The 19909-nt window shown below is 40.8% G+C and overlaps 1 protein-coding gene and 1 long non-coding RNA gene across 9 annotated transcripts in view; both read left to right on the top strand.

Moving 5' to 3' along the window:
- Nucleotides 1-19909, top strand: part of pde8b (phosphodiesterase 8B) — a 268785-nt gene that overhangs the window by 77781 nt on the left and 171095 nt on the right. The window lies entirely within an intron of this gene.
- LOC132396697 (uncharacterized) lies at nucleotides 15-13456 on the top strand. The gene is made up of 4 exons (XR_009513081.1): nucleotides 15-864; nucleotides 6748-6847; nucleotides 13093-13131; nucleotides 13208-13456. It is a non-coding gene; the product is annotated as an uncharacterized LOC132396697 (long non-coding RNA).

The raw sequence follows: 19909 nt of genomic DNA, 5'->3' as shown, positions 1-19909 counted from the left end.
GGCACACACAAAGTGATGTTTTCTTTCTTGTATTAACTGTTTCAACTTCCATTTTTAAATTGACTAATGGTCTGCAGTAACAAAAGTGACTTTTCATACTCACAGATGTATATGTAATAGGAGGTTATGCCATCTTGTTGGATAATGTAGTTCACTTTAATTATTTTTAAAAATTTAGCTGATATTTTGCCCTTTTGGGAGTATGGATGAATTTGTTCAATGTTCTACATCTGGAAAATTAAACTGAAAAGTGCTGAGTATTTTACTGTTGTCAAGACATTGAGGAAACTTGAACTCGAACCCCAAGCAAAGTGGGAATTGAAACTGGTCAACCCCCTGCTTGTTCCTTGAGTTGCAGAGAACCCGGTGGCTCAGGTGGTTGACCCTACCTCAGGAAGTTCAGTATGTTTAGGAAGATCCTTTGAAGTGTAAATGATAGTGAAATCCAACTTCTAGACTCCAATATCTTCTGTTGTGCTGAGTAAATGTTATTTATAGCATGAAGGCCCAATCAGATCCTCTTGAAAAAATTTGTGAAATAGGACAGGAATAGCTGTGACAATCTGTAGGGAATCTCGAGCTAAGTTGGGATGTATGGTTTCCTTTGGGAGTTGCTTGAAAAGCTTGCATTTGTTATGTAATTGGTGCTCCTTTCACTCGAAAGGAGGCATCTGTCCTTAAAGGAACTTCTTCTATGCCAGTCACAGAACAACTACCTGCTGAGTTCACGGCAGTCTCCTGCCTGTCGGAGCATCCTCGGTGTGATGACTTTCCCTAATCGAGTCCTGTGTCGGATTGCTTCCATGCCACCAAAAGCTGCAACCCTATCGAGGAGGTGAAGATCACAACTTGTAACTTCAATAGGTACATTTAATGTCAGAGGAATGTATACAATATACATCCTGAAATTCTTTTTCTTCACAAACATCCACAGAAAACAGAGGAGTGCCCCAAAGAATGAATGACAGTTAAACATTAGAACCCCAAAACCCTCCCCACCCCCACTCCCCCCTCCCATGCACAAACAGCAGCATGGCAATACCCCCCCCCCCCACCGCGCCAGCGAAAGAAGTATCGGCACCCTCCACCGAGCACTCGTGTGTGCCAGAGCATCAGTATAGACACAGACTTGCAGTACCCCAAAGACTACTCTCATTCACCCAGTAATTTGACATACCACAGTGTGTGTGTGTCTCTCCCCCCCCCTCCCCCCTATAATTACTCATTGCTTCAGAGCATTGAACATTGAGGCTGGGAGATGTGCTGTATGTGCAAGCTGTGAATGTTGCCCTGTAGACCCTTTAATTGATGTCTCATTTCTAATCTTATGCAGTGAGCTTCTGGTTTCTCTGTTGAAGGCTGTAGGCTGTCCCAAAAGCCTCACTGACTGCCAATAGTGGAGAAGATGTGTGATGTGCCTGGGTCAATAAGCATGATCTAGAAATTATTGCAAACATTATTGAAGTGGGGTAAAAAAAAAATCTTTTATAAACATTTTGCTCATGTAAAATGGAAAATTATGGATGAAATTTTTAGGGAAGGAATTTTCCAGGAGTTTCCTGATCATCCCGTATAGGCTTGAGGGAATATATTGCATACTAGTTTAATGAAGTCCAAAGACTTGAATTTATTCAGTATCTTCCTTATCCCTTACTGTTTGTGCCAGTGGTGTAGTGGTATTTTCCTCTGGACTGTGGAATAAGAGGTCCTGGGTTCAAATCCAGCTGACTCCTTACACATTTTCCATCCATGATTGTTTCAGTGTTGAGCTTGCAACTCAGCCTCGTAAAACAGACAAATGCTAAAGAAATGGCAAGGTTGCTGCCCGTTGCGCCAAACAAGGTGTGGGGAGGAACTGATCCCTTACAGTACATTCCCTTGCATCTGATGAAGTACTTTCGATGTTTTTGTTTAATACAATAATGACAGTAGCCCATTTGGAAATAACATGATTACTACTTTAACTAATATTGAATTAAGGAGAGAGAAACTGGGGATTTGACATCCCTTCCTGTCTCTGTCTTTTTATAGCATGCTTTTTAAAGTCAACAGCATGTTGGAGGAACTCAGTGGGTCCAGCAACATCTGCCGTGGGTGTGGTGTGGGAGGAAGGAGATGTCACTGTTTTGGTTCAAAGCCCTGTATCAGGACTAAGTGAAGAGGAAAGATGGCTATTATGAATCTACTTTTTTGTCATTGAAGTGAGAAAGCAGTTTGTTCTCCCATTAGAAAGATAGCATCTGAACCAAATTAGTGTGGGCTTTAGGCTTTCTGTGGAGTAGGATTGAATCTAGAATCTTACTCAGTGGTACAATGGAAAACATTGTTGAATCAGTAAATGATGTTAATGGAGAGTTTCTGACTGAGATTGTGGATGAGCCAATCTCTTCAAAGTTTACTGCAGTTCAGCAGAGAGATTAGGAGAGGGTGTTATGGGGGCTCAGCAGATGAGTGGGGTATGATGGTGCAGTAGTTAAATTATTAGGCTAGTCATCCTGAGGCTGTGAATTCCAGTTTCAGAGATACAGCTACAAATCCCATCATGAGGGCTGTAGAATTTAAATTTGATTAATATGGAATTTAAAATAATCAAAAGCTAATGATAAACATAATACAATTGGATTGTTTTTAAAACCGTATCTAGTTACTTAATATCCTTGAGAGGATGAACTGTGCCAACAACGTTTGTGACTCCTATCCCATCAAGACTGTGGGCTTGAAAACTCCAAGCCACCTATCTCAGTGCAAATGTGGGTAGGCAATAAATGTTGATCTTGCCAGGGAGAGCACATCATCGAAATGAAGGATAAAGCAGACATCCTGCTGAACGGTGTGAATCAGAATACTGTTACAGATAAGGAGATGTTCATGGGTTGAATGTCCATTCTGATGGCAGAGGGGAAGAAGCTGTTCCCGAGTCACTGAGTGTGTGTGTGTGTGTCTTTAGGCTTCGGTACCTCCTTCCTGATGGTAGCAATGAGAAGTGGACATCTGCTGGGTGGTGGGGGTCCTTAATGATGGGCGTCTCCTTTTTTTTTCTTTATTTTTTTTATTAGTTGTTCAAAACATTTTACAACTTAAAAACCCCAAATCCCAATGGGGAACATTAAAACAGTGCAAAATTAAGCATACAATAACAATATGTTACAAAGGAAGAGAATTTAGCAAAAAAAAAAGCACCTAAATTAAAGACAAGTAAGCTTAGTGTCCTCCCCAAGCCCCACAACACAAGAAAAAACAACAGCAACTCCAGACCAACCACAACACAATATAGAGAGTATAAGTCAGGACAGCCAAGCTCCCAAATTAAGTTTATAGCCAGAGATCTGGCTAAACTGGTCAAGAAGTGAAAACATTAGAGGTAAGGATGTAGAGGGATTTGAGAGAAAGAGCAATAAGTCATCAGCATACAGAGAAACTTTATGCTCAACACCCCCTCTCCAAATCCCAGTCAATTCAGGGCAGTTTCGAAATGCTATCGCCAGAGGTTCCATAGCCAAATCAAAGAGAAAGGGACTTAAGGGGCATCCCTGGCAGGTGCCACGTTTGAGATTAAATACTTGGGATTTCTGAAAATTGGTTAAAACAGAGGCAGTAGGACACAGGTACAGCAATTGGATCCAAGGGATGAAACTTTGGCCAAGGTCAAACTTTTCTAAAACTGCAAAAAGGTAGTTCCACTCTATACGATCAAATGCTTTCTCTGCATCGAGCGAAATAACACATTCAGGAATCCCAGTTGGAGGTGAGTATAAGATATTAAATAAACGCCGAATGTTAAACAAAGGGAAACGGTTTTTAATAAAGGGGCGTCTCCTTTTTGAGGCAGCACCTCTTAAAGTTTTCCTGGATACTACGAGTATACAATATCCCAGCTGGAATACATTTTCCTAGCTGTTGGAGCAATGAATTAACACTTCAGGATGTTGGGTTAACTTATTGTCATGTTGCCTCAGCATTACTCAGACAAATAGGATGGGTGAGTGTTATAGGACCTGCAATGCGTTGTATTTGCTGAGAAGCATCAGGAACAGCTGTGGTTTATTTTTATAAGTTTATGTTTTCTGCTGACTTTGCCTGATCACTTTCTTTGAAGAAACTAACTGAACTTGTACTGATTATATTTTCATCCAGGTGTTTGTTCCTCTGGGTTTTTTTTAACAAGGTTATCCTTTGTTTCTTGATGACATAGGCAACTGAGAACAGAGAACAAATTTCCTGGCACTGAAACTGAATGAATAAAAAATGGTGGTCATGTTGAACAGCTACATGCCTTCAATGCGATGTTTGATCATAAAATATAGGAGCAGAATTAGGACATTCTGGCCATCAAGTCTGCTCTATCATTCCCCCATGCCATGGCTGATTTACTATCCCCCTCAACCCCATTCTTCTACCTTTTCCCCACAACCTTTGATGGCTGTGTTGTATTTCTTGGACTGAAATAAAGGCATTGATCAAGGTATCTTGGAACCTAGCAGCTACTACAAAGAACAGGAAGAAAAGTGGCCTTTTCTGGTTGGCTGCCAGTGACTAGTGTTGTTCTGCAGGAGTCAGTGTTGGGACCACTTCTCTTCACATTATATGTCAATGATTTGGACGGCAGAATTGATGGCTTTGTAGACAAGATGGGTAACTGGGTGGAACTGTTGAGGAAGCAGTGAGTCTGTTGAAGGTCTTGGACAGATTAGGAGAATGGTCAAAGAAGTGGCAGAATACAGTGTCAGGAAGTGTATGGTTATGCACTTTGGTAGAAGAAATAAAGGTGCAAGAGGTGCAAAGAAACTTGGGGGTCCTTACAGATTCCCCAAATGTTAACTTGCAGATACAGTCATTGGTAAGGAAGACAAATGTAATGTTAGTATTTATTTTGAGAGAACTAGAATATAAAAGCAAGGATGCAATGCCGAGAATTTAGAAGGCATTGGTCAGACTGCGCTTGGAGTATTATGAGCAGTTTTGGCCTTTTATTAAAGAAAGAATGTGCTGGCAACAAAGAGATCCAGAGAGGGTTCATGAGAATGATCCCAGAAATGAAAGGGTTAATGTATCAGGAGCATTTGATATCCCTGTGCCTGTACCAACTGGAGTTTAGAAGAATGAAGGAGATTTCATTGAAACCTGTCAAATGTTGAAAGGCCTAGTTAAAGTGGATGTGGAGAGGATGTTTCATATTGTGGGGGAGTCTTGGATCAGAAGGCACAGCCTCAAAATGCAAGCTTTGAGGACAAAAATGAGGAATTTCTTCAGCCAGAGCGTGGAGAATCTATAGTAATCATTGCCACAGGCATCCGTGGAGGTCAAGTCAGTGGGTATATTTAAAGTGGAGGTTGATAGCTTATTGATGAGTAAGGCCTTCGAATGTTACAGAGAGAAGGCAGAAGAATGGGGTTTAGAGGAATAATAAATCAGCCATGATGGAGTGGCGGAGCAGAATCAGTGGGCCGAATGGTCTAATTCTGTCCTAAGTCTTGTGATCTTATGATGGACAAGGATTAGAATTGCAGTTCATTGAGAATAAGGACCATTTTTTCCATATTAATTTTAAGTTAATAAGAAAGAAGTAAGAGCCTGTCCACCTGTTTAATGATTGAGCATCCACACTAAGCAGGCGGCCATGGAAATTACGGCTTGAATACTAATTCTATGATCCTGACTTTAATTGTTGAAGGTACATGGTCAGAAGGGGTACAATTGAACAACAGCTCAACTTTCAATGTGGCTTTTGTATCTTGACTAGTCCATTAGGTGACTTTCAAAGACGGATGGTGATGTCAGTGCAGTGTAAACTGGAGCTTGATCAGAACATCGGGCTCCTTTCCTTGCTTCATTATTCAGTAAGATCATGACTAATTGTTTATCTCAACATACTTCCTGTACCAGCATGTGAAGGCTAAAGATGTACTGATCTCTATCATGAATTTACTCGGTGTCAAGGTATCTATAATTCTCTTAGGTGGAGAATCCCAAATAGCCACCACCCTCCACCTATAGAAATTTCTTGTTATCTCTGTCTTGACTGGCTAACCCCTTATTTTCATACTGGTCTGGAAAACCAAGTTATAGAAACCGGGGAATAGATTGACTCTGAATCTACCTTGTCTTGCTGTATTAAAAAGGCTAGTATCTTTCAATGGGATTGCCTTACCATGCTCTTAGAAGTTAAGAATGGAAAGAGTATGCAGATATTTTGGTATCCCAGAAAAAGATGTTCAATGTGTTGGGTACTAACCTTTATTAAAGCTTTGCTACACAGTAGCACCTATTAGCTTGTCTCACCTGTGGCAAATTGGTGTGTATGTTTGCAATTTGTGGGTTCAAGTGCCATTGCAAGGCTCGATCACAGTGCTGAGAGGAGGACTCTATTCCAGAAGTGGTAGGCTTCTAAAGAGGGATGGGTCCTGGGAAAGGTGGGGTGGTGCATCTGATTGAAACTATCATATGATTTACAATGTTTAGTCAGTTCTTGGAAAGGAAGTGTTTTCAAGTTAACATAACGTGAGTAAAATACGAGGGGTGATTGATCAATTCATGGCCTAAGCTAGAAGGAGTCAATTTTAGAAAACCTAGCACATTTATTTTTCAACATAGTCCCTTCCTACATTTACACACTTAGTCCAGCAGTCGTGGAGTATATGGATCTTGGACCTCCAGAAGATAGAAGGGGATGAGTTATACAGCTCTCGTTACATGCACATGCAGTTCATGTTAAGTTTGAAATTAATAACTCATCTCCTTTTACCTTAGGCCACGAACTTATCAATCACCCCTGCTGTGGACCACTGGAGATCCAAGACACCGACTTCTACAAAGAAAAGATCCGTATGCTCCATGACCGCTGGACTAAGTGTGTAAATGTAGGAAAAATAAATGTGCTGGGTTTTCTAAAATTGACTCCTTCTGCGTTAGGCCACAAACTCATCAATCACCCCTCATAAATGTTAACTGATCTCACAATGAAGTTCTTTTAATTAAGATTTTAATCCATTCAAGTCTTGCATTCCTGCCTTCAGCATTCAGAAGAATACATGTAACTGCCAATTGGTTACCTGGTCCAACTGAAATATCAGGCTTGACTATTGAATAGATGCTATACCCAATCTTCATAGCAGTCCTTGGAGCAGACAATTCACCTGCAGGAAATTTACAAATAAAAATGGAAAATACTGGGAATGTTGAACAGTTTGGGTGGCATCTATTGAGTAAAAACCTGTTAGCGTTTCAGGTCAGATTGTTCATTGGAAGTCCCTGTTTATCCTTTTCATTTTATTTATTCAAACCTCAATTCTACACATGGTTTACTTAGCTGTATGAAGAATACAAGTTGTAATATACCCTTTTATAAATCAGATTTTTTGGATTATTTTGTGCAGAGATGGAAGAATAATATTACTACCATGCTTCTGAAGTACAGGTAAGGCCAAGAGTCACCTTTCTCTGGCAAAAGTGTGAGGACTTTTTCGGATCCCTTTCCTACAAGTATTTGCAGGATTTACACTCATTCCCTCGCTGGCATTCATGTTATCCATTATTCATTTTATCACTGTTCAGATGTCCGAGTTCACCTTCTGAATACTCACTACCTTAATATTCAGGAAAAGAGAGCATTTTATTTCAAAAGATTGTCTTCTACTTCTGCTAATCAGCAAGAGCCTATCTGGATGTAAATCTCTGTTTCTGTGGTCTATAATTTAGATCACTGAGCAGATCTAGAACATGGGAACTCTAATATTTAAAGTTTCAGTTGATAAAGTCGAGAACACGAATGCCTTTGTTAAGTAGGAGAATTGATCCACTTGCTCTCCACTCAGTGGGTAGGATATTTGAGGTTAAAAGTGGTACATGTTCAAGAAGCAGGGAAATTTTGGGATATGTAGTTAAAGTGGTTATGTAGCTGCACAATTTAACCAAGATCTTAATAGACGACAGGCAAGAAAGCAAGGTTTCACCTCTGAAAATTAAATATTTTTAGTTCTCATCAGCATCAGAGTAGAATGCTGCTTATAAGCAGCAGTAATTCCTTTGTAGCTGCTGCTGTCTATACCCAAGACAATTGCATTTATTCCATCAGCACTTTGAGGACCCTCTAGGAAGCATTTGCTGAATCTGGTAATACGAGATCCTTTCTCGCCATGTACAGCTATTTCCACCTTTCCTGAAATCTGAGTCTGCCTGTATTTTGTTTCTCAGCTCTTTAAAGATTTGCTATGAAGAGGGAAAGGCGGGAAAGGGTTAAAGGAAACATGATTATGGGAAGATAGCTTTTCTTAATATTTTATTCATCTGATACCTCCAGCAAAACTGTCATGATTAGACTAACACATGATTTCTCTGAAACTTGTGATGTGCTTTAGTCAGGTGGTACAGTCTGGAATTCACAAGTTGCACTTCTGACACAAAAATATTCATGACATTGTTTGACAAACATCCTGTGCACTATGACTGTGGTAATTTTTCGAGTTCTAATCTGATTTTATTTTTAAGGCAAACCATTAACCTTATTGCAGTTCAAAGAGCAGGTACTAGATCTTCACTGATTTAAAGGAATACTGCTGAACAGAAGGCAGTAACTGAGGTACTGCCAGAGGATCAAAAGCAATGCTTATGAAATACAGGGCTATAATCAAAGAGCAAGGTAGACTGCACCATACCTCTTCCTTGTCTCACTGTACTCTATAACTATCACCATATTTTGGGTTTCGTTCTTAAGAAGTGATGATGGTGTAGAGCCAGATAAGATGAAAGTCAACTGGAAAAGCTAGGCTGGCCATACTGCAGGGAAAACCAGTCTGAAACCTACTACTAGATCTAAAAAAAATGCACCTGATCATCACAACCAATGGTCCTCAGTCTCTTACCTAATTGCAATAAAGAGAACAGAGTTGGGAAGATGCTATGAAGCTGCCATACCCTGAGCTGTCAGGGTGAAAGCAGTATTTCAGTAGATGAGTGGCCCTCTGGTGGGCCTGTAGTGGACGATGTGTACAACACATACAGATGTGTGTGTTGATAATGAGGCATCACAAAGGACATAATCAGTGCATGATCAAATGTTTCACCGAGAGGTTGTTTCTGAGGTGCATCTTACCCTATGCGCTATCTGAGGTACTGTATAAAACTTTAGGTAGGCTGCACTTGGAGCATTGTATTCAATTCTGATTGCCCTATTGGTATGATATGAAGGCTTTGGAAAGATTACAGAAGAGGTTTACCAGGATGCTGTCGGAGCTTGAGGGAAAAGTGGACAAACTAGGCTAGTTTTCTTTGGAGCATCAAGAGATTGGTGGGGGGAGGGCATAAATATCTGATAGAAGTTTATAAGATTAAGAGGCATAAATGGGGCAATCATTACATTCTTTGTTAATAAGTGTGCTTTGAATCCTTTCCCCATGGTTGAAACATCCAGTACAAGGAAATATGTATTTAAAGTGAGGTTTAAAGGAAAAGTGCAGGACAAGTTATTTTACATAGAGTGGGAGGTACCTGACACAGGCTGCAGGGAGGATAGTGCAAGCAGATATGATAGTGGCATTTCAGAGGCTATTAGACAGACACATAAATATGGAGAGAAATGGATCATGTACAGGCAGAAGAAAATTAGTTTAATATGACATTGTATTTGACGCAACATTAAAGGGCCTGTTAAACAAGGTAGACAAAGGAAAATGATTCTAGAGGAAATCTGTGAAATTAGATCCTTTGTAGCTTCAGGCACAGATAGCAATTGAATAGAACGGAAGGAGCACAGGTAATACCAGAGAAAATCATAATGACAGGAAAGGGCAATACCAGAAAGAGATTTGAAAATGAGAAGATTTTTAAACTTGAAGTATCCTTTAACCAGGAACCAACATCATTGGAAGAGCAGAGGAGCAATGACTGGAGGGGAAATAGGTGGCAGAGTTAGTCATAACTTGCAATTTACAATGGGATGAGCTGAGGTGTGTGACTCAATGTGGAATGAACAAGTCTAACAGTAACAAAAGCATGGCTGAGGATTTCAGCAGTAGATGATGTGGGAGGGGGAGTGAGGTTTTGAGGGGAGGAAAGAATGCCTTTTTATGGTTTGGACATGAGGTCCAAAGCTAATCTTGGGAATGGAAATGAGAGCAAGGTTGTCAGACAAGTGCAAGAAATTATGAAGTCTGCCTCTTTGTAATGGATTTTGCGACAAGGACTGAAGACAATGGTTTTATCTCCTGAATCTTCAGTTAAGAGAAGAAAATATTGTAAATGCTTAGCAGTCTGTCAGCATTTGTGGAAAGAGAAATTATTCTTCCTGCTGATGTTTCCAGATTGTAAATTGTTTTAAGCATTTTCTGTTTTTATTTCAGACTTCCAGTAGACATGGTCTTTGTAATTTTCAATTAATCTTAATAAATTGCTTTTCATCTAGTGTTGCACCAGATAAATTTTCTGGTAAATTATCAACCATGGAGAGGTCAACAGAGGGAACTGCCAGGGTGTGCATGAAAGCTGACATTGTTTTACATGTTGCCAAGGCAGCATGTAGACAACAGAGAATAGGTCTTGGAAAAGGAAGAGATATTGCTGCACAAACAAGGTCAATGTATTTGGTTCTTGAAAAAAATAATGCTTCTGAATAAAAACTTAACGAAGACTTCAGCAATTTGTCCATGATACTTTTCTGCCAAAGAGAGCCTGTTGTTGGAATGTGGAACTGTACAACGCAGGCCTCAGCCCATCATGTCACCGGTGAACTTAATGCCAATTTGAACAATTTTTCTTTCTGCCTGTTCACGAGCAATATCTTACATTCCCTGCATTTTCAATACTACTACTTTATCAGCTTCCACCATTACTACTAGTAGTCTGTTCCTGGCATCCCTGTTCAGAAAAACAATCCTGCCCCATGTGTCTGCTTTAAACTTTACCCTTCACCTTAAATGCATGCCCTCTGGTACCTTACGTTTTTGCAGTGGGCAAAAGGTTCTGACTCTATACCCTACCTATGCCTCTCATAAATCTTACCATCTTCTATCAGGTCTCCCCGCAGACTCTGATCCAAGTTTTTCCAACCGCTCCTTACAGCTCATATCTTCCAATCCAGGCAGTAAATTGATAAATGTTTTCTGTACCCTTCTCCCATGCCTCTACCTCCTCTTTCTAATGGAGTGACTAGAACTGTACACAGTACTTCAACTGACACCTAACCAATGTTTTATATAGCTACAACAACTTCCAACAAAAATGAGGTATCTGAGTTTTTTCAAACCAGTATTCCTTACACATTTTGACCTTTTATTTTCTATAGTTACCTTTGTCCTCCGTTAGTACCCCCACTTATGTTAATTATTGACATAAATTAAAATTCAGAACCATCTGTTTTGCATAATTTTTCAACATGCTGTTTCTGAGCTAGGGTGCAGTTGCTGATGTGGTCTATAAACCTGCTCTTAAAACAAGTACATGACATATTTGGAATTCTCTTGCAAGCTGCTTACATTTGCTGTTGTCCCAAGTAGTGCACTAAAACCATGTTTCTCAACAATTAAACAAGGTTCCACAACGTCAAACACATTGAAATAAGTTCTTAAATTCCTCTTGCTTCAGTAGTGCAAGTTGTTCCTGGGAAGAATCTGGTGCTATTAACTGTGGGACTATTGTTGTCTGTCTCAAAAGGCAGGCTAGTATATACCTTTCATTTTTGACTCTTTGACTAGAGAGTATTTTGTATGCTTTCATAGTTATTACATAATGCTGTTAATTCCTTGCTTCTAAAGATTAGTAATGCTTCATGATGTGCTAGCCTGAAAAATTTGCCTTGCTTCAATGATATCCTTCTTGCTTTGGAGGTAAATAATAATGGGTTCAACTCTCATTTAAGTAACAGAGTAGAATGAGCACTGCGCTGTACCAAATCCTTTCTTCAGGATGAGATCTTTATCCGAGACCTCATCAACTCCTTCTAATAGAACCAAAAGATCCAAAGACACTATTCAAGAAGAGCAGCATGGTGGTGTCACACCATTACAGCGCCAGAGACCATTCGTTGTGCCATAATACTGTGCCATATTTCAAAATACAGGTGGTCCCCGCTTTTTGAACGTTCGCTTTACAACAGCTCGCTGTTACAAAAGACTTACATTAGTACTTGTTTTTGCTAACCAAAGAGGATTTTCACTACAAAAAAAAGACTCTCGCTTTATACCCTGAAAAAGACTACCATGACCGTGAAGCCTTGTGTGGGCAGTTGTGTGCTCATGCGTGTACATGCATATGCATGTATGTGCGTAGGCGTGTATGTGTGCATGCGTGTACGTGCTGATTTTTTTCTCTCCAAATTGCCTTTTAGCTCGCTGTCTTCCAAATTCTGATAAGTGAAACTACACCGTACAATATTTCTACTTTATACAGGCTGTATATTTATCATATCATTCCTGCTTTTACTATATGTTCATGTTATTTTAGGTTTTATGTTATTTGGTTTGGTTTGGTATGTTATTTTTTGGGTCTGGGAACGCTCAAAAATTTTTCCCATATAAATTAATGGTAATTGCTTCTTTGCTTTATGACATTTTGGCTTACAAATGGTTTCATAGGAATGCTCTACCTTTAGATAGCAGGGGAAACCTGGTAATATAAAATACACAGCAGGTATCTGGGGTGTATCACTGGAAAAATGTATTGGATTACTTATCTCACTATGACTTTGTAGGTGCTTTTTCTTTTACAAATTGGCACTTTTTCCACTATGCCCCAAGAGCACAGTTACAGAACAGTTAATGGTTGTGTGATTGACACAGTGCGTCCTTGGATATGTTGGTCTAATATAAGCCTGGGAAAATTCTAAAGTAGGAGTGACCCATGAAGCTTCTGAGCCTTTTCCACTATTTGGTCTGCTCACAGCTGATATGTGATGTTTCTCTAAATATTTGACTTTGCCCTATACCCTTTAAACATAATCTCTTTCAATCTCTTGTTTAGCATTAACTGTTAATATCATTAGTGATCGCTGGTAGAAAACTGCTCTAAACTTGTGCTACTACTTGCATGTGGAAATACCTCCTAACTTAACTCCTGATGACTTGGCTTTAACTTTTATACTGTGGCCTCTGTCTTGTACAATAGACCTAATTCCAGCTCCTGATTCTGGAAATAATTTCACTGGTATGTATCTAATCAGTTCTCTTCAATGCATTTAAAATTGTCATCAAATTTTTATGCTTTGATGTTCTGCTTCCAGTTTTCTGAAAGGTGACATCTTCTGAGGTGGCAGCAAAGAATTAACAAGAAAACACAAAGTAAAATAAAGAAAAAGAAGCTTAGATAAACTGCTCCAACTTAAACTTCAAAATAAAGCCTAGCGGTCAAATTGCATCTTCAGACTCTATAAATTGAGTTTAGGCCAACTTACCAACGCTTCAGATTATCAGAATCGTGCTTGTTATTACTGACTTGTGTTTCATGAAATTTGTTTTGTGGCAGCTGCATAGTGCAAAAACGTAAAATTACTGCACATTACAAAATAAATGAATAACAAAGCTATGGGTTCATAGATCATTCAGAAATCTGATAATGGAGGAGAAGTTGTTCATTGATTGTGGGTCTTCAGATTCCAGTACCTCCTCTCTGATGAAAGTAATGAAAACAGGTCATATCCTGAACGTTGAGGATCCTTAGCAATGGCATCTTCTTGAAGTACCACCTCTTGAAGATGTCCTCTGGCGGGAGGGTTGTGCCCATGATGGAGCTGGCTAGGTCTACAACTCCCTGCTGCCTCTGGTAATCCTGTGCAATAATGCCTGAAAACCAGGCTGGATGCTCTCCATCATTCATCTGTAGAAATTTGCAAGAGAATTTGGTGATGTGTCAAATCTCCTCAAACTCCTATTAATGTACAGTCACTGCCCTACCTCCTTCATCATTGCACCAATAGTTGGGTCTGTAATAGATCCTCTGAGATATTGATGGTTAAGAACTTCAAGCTGGTCACCCTTTCTAACACTGACCCCTCAGTGTGGATTGGTGTGTGTTCTGAAGTCCACAGTCAATTCTTTGGTCTTGCTGACATTGAGTGTGAGATTGTTGTTGTGAAACAACTCAACCAGCAATCTGTCTCACTCCTGTACACCACCTCTTTGCCATCTGAATTCAGAATCGGGTTGAATATCACTGGTATATGTCATGAAGAATGTTGCTTTGTGGCAGCAGTATGTTGCAATACATAATTGAACTGTAAATTACAATAAGAAATATTTTTTAAAGTCTATAAGCAAAAGATTCTATGAACAACAGTGGTGTCATTGGCAAATTTATAGATGGCATTTTAAGCTTTGGTTAGCCACACAGCTTAGGATCAAGTCAAGTTTATTGTCACTTAACTATATGCAACATATATAACCATATAATGTATATTGAAATGAGACAACGTTTTCTAGATCCAGGGTGTAAAGCAGAGTAGTACACAGAACACACGAAACTTATAAACATAAGGATAAAATCTACAGAATCTTACTTGAATAACAAGCTAAAGTGCATTAATATTAAATCTTGTCGGGTATGAAACAGATTAACCAGTGACACTTCAAATATGATGCAATAGGAAGTTCAGAAACCTAATGGCTTGGAGGAGGAAACTGTTTTACATCCTGACCATTCTATGATGCATAAAAATAAGCCTCCTGACTGATGATAGAAAGTCAAAGAAGATACTGGGTGGATGGGTGGAACCCTTAATAATACTAATGGCCCTGTGTTTGCAGCGCTCCTGATAAATGTCTCCGATGGGTGGGAGAAAGACCCGTATGATCCTCTCAGCCGTTTTCACAGACCTTTGTAGGGACTTCAGGTGCAATGCTCGACTGCTCCCATACCAGACAGAGATGCAACTTGTCAGGATGCTCTCAACGGTGCTCCTGTAAAACGCAGCTAAGATTGGGGATGCGGGTTGTTGTAGGAGCCTTCCTTGCTACAGTCTCAGGAAGCGGAGGCACTGCTGTGCCTTCCCATTCAGGGAGGTGATATTAAGTGACCAGGTGAGGTCATCTGTGATGTGAACTCCCAGGAACTTGGTGCACTTAGCTCTGTCTATGGAGGAGCCATTTATTCGCAGAAGGGGTTGGTTCGTCAGCAGGATTTCCCTTGTCTTCTCAACGTTCAGGCGTAGGTTGTTCTTCTCACATCAATCCACTGGTCACTCCACTTCCTCACTGTACATCATTGCTCTTGATGAGGCCAACCACTGGTGTGTCATCCACAAACTTGATGACACTGTTAGAGCTGGATCCTGTGATAGTCGTGTGTCGGCGGTGTGAACAACAGAGGGCTGAACACATCGTCTTGGGGAGCGCAAGTGCCTAGTGTAATGGGACGAGAGACATTGCTGCCCACATGGACTAACTGTGGCCTTATTGTTAAGAGGTCCGGTATCCAGTTGCAAAGGGAGGTGTTGAGACCCAGAAAGGACAATTTCCCCATCACTATCTGGGGTTTGATGGTGTTGACTGTCAAACTGAAGTCTATAAACAGCAGTCTGGCATATGAGTCACTTTTTCCAGGTGGGACAGAACAGAGTGCAGGCAGAGGCTATGGCATTGTCAGTGGATCGATTAGAGCGATAAGCGAACTGGAAAGGGTCCAATGTAGCCAGGAGAAAGCCTTTAATGTGCTCCATGAGTGTGAAGAGAATAGAGCAGTGGGCTAAGCACGCACCTGTGTTTATTCTCAGCTAGGAGGAAATATTATTATTGACCTGTGTTGACTGTGGTCTCCTGATAACGAAGATGAGTCAGTTGCAGAAGAAGGTTCCAAGGCCTTTTTTTTTTTTTGGAAGCTTGTTGATTGATACTTAAGGGATGATGATGTTGAATGGTAAGCTGCAATCAGTAAACAGCAGCCTAGCATAGGTTCTGCAGTTTTTTAGTGTTCCAAAGCAGAGTGAAGAACCAGTGAGATTGCATCTGTTGTAGAACTGTTGTGGCAGTAGGCAAATTGCTTTGGGTTCAGGTCATTGCTCAGGCAGGAGTTCATTCTGGATGTAACCGACCTCTCAAAGTTTGGATCACTTAAACGATGTTACCCCAAAGAATGATTCATAAGTTTGATGGTGCATACAGGACAACATTGCAATGGATTCTGCATTGTGCAGTCAGTTGAACACCAGCAGGGCAATAGAAGGAGACTAAGTTGGAAAGGGGAAGGGGTTGCTCAAAAAAAAAATCAATCCAAGGAGTCAAATCTACTGAATCTGGTGCTTATTGTCCATTGGAATGCAGAATGCAGGTATGGCCATGGTAGCTACTGCTGGAGTAGACTTTGGGCCAAACTGAAACAACAGGCCAGATTTAAGCAGCATGGCCTGGGCCTGAGAGTGGAAAACGAGCCAGTGTTTAGCCAATTTAAGCACCGAGCCAGATTAAAAAGATCAAGATGTTAAGGCCGAGGGCAAAGGATGCACTGGTGTTCAGCTTGTTACCCCATGAGGCTTTACACACCTCTGTGCTGAACTGGTTCTGTGGTTGTGGCCTGCAGCCATCAGGCTCCAGTACTGGCTCTGTGGCAGTGGCCTCACTTTCGGAGATTGTTGTTCAGTAAGCCTGGACCCCTGGGTCAGTAGCTTGGTCATCTGCCATGACAGCATAGTCAGCGCCTATGTGTATGGCCTCAATGGCTGGTCGTGAAGCAGATCAGCCACAGCATTGTTTCTCCCCCTTGAAATGTTGTATATCAGTTGTGAACTCAGATAGTAGGCCGAGTGGCATTTTTGTCGTGCAAACCAAGGATCTCCTATTTTGGCCATCGCATGCACGAGGAGTTTGTGGTCAACAAATGCTGTGAAATGTCAACCCTCTAGAAGAAAATGAGAATGGCAGACAGCCCAATAGACTGAGAAACTCACGGTCAAACACGCTGTACTTCCTTTCAGGGGGACAGAGTTGACGGCTGAAGAGGGCGAGCGGCTGCCATGTGCCTCCGGCCAACTGTTTGTGCACGGCACCCACAGCATCATCTGAGGCATCTGTAGTAACGGCTATGGGTGTGTTGAGCGGATGTGCCAATAGCGTTGCATTGGAAAGAGCGTGTTTGGTATCATCAAATGCCCTGGTCATGTCCACTGGCCAATCAAGCACTTGATTGCTTCTAAGCACACAGTCCGGGTGGAGCACAAGTTCAGCAGCTTGCAGAATAAAGCAGTGATAGAAATTTACCTCACTCAAAGCAGAGTCGTTGACAAATCTACCATACTTAACGGAATTGTGGAGAACTTACTGGGGGAACAGAGTAATGACCCAAAGTCCTTGATATCCACAAGCCAGGCAGTTCTAACAGTCCTTGGACACACAGGAAATTTGCACCAAGCAGAGACCTGGCCACATTAGCCAGGACAAAGTCCCATGTGTAACGTTGCCCACTGGAGCAGAGCATCACCCATTGTGTTGCGTACATCTGGATCCTACAGCTGTTGGCAGCCTCCAGCAAGGTTTCATCACTCTTTGCCTTCTCGTCAGTAGGCAATACCGGCAGCTGGAACCCACTGTGTTCATAGACCGCTATTGTCCCAATGTGCTGGCGCTGTCGAAGCTGCAAGGTGGTCGGCACTTCCTAGTGTTCGTACCAAAGTGGTTGTGGTCTGTTTCATGGCCGTGGGTGAGCTGCTGACTGGGTCTGTTGAGGTAGAGAAAGGAGGAGAAATGCTACACCACTGCCTAATCATCCATTTCAGCATGGATCCTTATAGTCCTTTATGGGTGTGAACTTGATCAAGGGCTATCTGAACTTGTTCAGGCATTTGCTGCATGAAGAGTTCTTTAAAAATAAAACAAGGGTGTTGATTTCCCAGGAATGACAGCATTTAGCCCATTAGCTCCGAAGGACTAGCATCAACTGAGACTGGGTGAGGAGAACAACTGTTCGGCACACTCAGAATCCAAACACTTGTGAAAAGATGAGTTTTCAGCAGTCAGTATTTTTGTTGTGTTCAAGCAGTCTGACTGCTGTGGGATTACTAAGCAATGCTACCATGTTGTAGAGTTTGGTGTTGTCGGCAGTGATTTCTCATTGGAGCAAACTAAGCCTCAGCTTATACAAACCAAGCGATGGCGTTTTGTTCCCAAAACCCGTCCAGTTTCAAATGAACTGCATTGGCCAACATGTTCAATAACTCTGGAATTGCCCTAATACCTTGGGATCACCAATGTAGGTTTTTGCAAATAAAACAAAGTGAAGCCTTTTGTGTTTAATGAAACCCCTAACATATTGAACACAAAAGTGAAATAAAAATCTTTATGTAGTAACGTCATCACATCAGACCAGCCTCTTAATGAGAAACTCCAACTCAATGTTGGTGATTGTAAATTATGTGCATTTCTCCCAATTACATTACCCAACACTCTGACTAGCACATGATCACTGACTAAAAGCAGCGTATTTGACCCTTAATTTGCTTCTGATCAAGAGCAATTAGGGATTAGCAATAAATTCTTGCCTAACTAATAATATCCAGAGTGAATAATTTAAAAAATAGTCAGTACAAGGTCTCTCTGTGGTAATGAAAGTTTCAATATCAGATATATATCTAGACTCCACATTTATCTTCCACCTGTAAATGCCATTCTTATCCTTCATCTGTGCTGAAACTTTTCTGATGTCATGCTATGTCCATTCTGGTCTTGGTGTGCTCTGGAATTACAACTTTGAAGGAAGCAATTTGACATATCGTGTCTGCATTGGCAATTTCTCCAAGCTGCTGTTGGCTCTAGCCCAAACAGTTCCTTCACTGAACTACTTGATTTAAGGAAATCGTGTCTCATCCATCACAACAGATGTGCAAATGTGCTAGGATTAGCTTTTTCACTGATCTGACAAGCCATGCTTTTGAGATTATGTCAAATAACCCTTTTCTTCCATGAAACCAAGAACTCAGTTTCTGTCATGACTTAATAATAGCATTTTCTGTGGAAATTCCAGAATTTTTTGCCTGATATTCCTCCAGATTTCAATGCTACAAGGCTAATTTTAAAGCTGTTTATAAAGCTACTGAACAGCAGCATTATTAACTATGTTGTTCACTCTGTACTTCTGATGTTTTTGAACTTGTGTGTGAGGACTTGACGTATCTACTCACTGGGTTTATCTATTAGATCATTTATATCCAGAAAGTAGACCAACTGGCATCTGTTTTTATACACGGATTGCACCAAAAAGCAAACTTTGTCCCTTTTTAAGTGATCTTGTCAATTTCTAGTTAAAGTTATGCTCCATGGGAAATTGGACCTGGCAGGCCCTTAATTGGACCATTGTTCATTTGGTCTGACTTGCCTGTTATATTTACCTCCACAACATTTAACTATCTGATGAGAGAAATCACATGAAAATGTCACAACCTGTAATCTTCGCAATTAATAACAACAAAACGAGAATGTTGCACTAAAAACAATGAACCATGCAATACTTAATTTTTCCCCCAAGATATTGCTTTCACAGCCAAATAGTCCACCTATGAATTTTATATTAGAAAACAAATTTGTGCTGGAGGCCTTTTGCAAAGTCAGATTTGTCAGTCCGAACTGACTGGGGTCTGCAAGTGAGGAAATCGAGAATCCAATTGCACAAGGAGGTATTGAGGTCATGGTCACTGGTACCTTTAACCTCTTGCTTAGATAGTCTGATCTACCCACCTGCTTGAAGCAGGCTTCAATTATACCAAGCTTATTGATTAGTCTTGAGGGGATGATAGTATTGAATGCCCGGTTGTAGTCAGTGAAGAGCATCCTGATGTGTGCACCTTCACTGTCCAGATGTTTCAGGGTTGAGTGAAGAGCCAATGAAATGGCATCTGCTGCAGTCCTGTTGTGCCGGTAGGGAAATTGGGGTCAATCTGAGTCGCTTCTCAGGCAGATGTTGATATGTTTCATCACCAACCTCTCAAAGAACTTAATCACTCTGG

The sequence above is a fragment of the Hypanus sabinus genome, chromosome 7, assembly GCF_030144855.1.
Source record: "Hypanus sabinus isolate sHypSab1 chromosome 7, sHypSab1.hap1, whole genome shotgun sequence".
In the NCBI taxonomy this organism is placed as follows: domain Eukaryota; kingdom Metazoa; phylum Chordata; class Chondrichthyes; order Myliobatiformes; family Dasyatidae; genus Hypanus; species Hypanus sabinus.
This window is presented reverse-complemented; position numbering and strand designations above follow the sequence as displayed.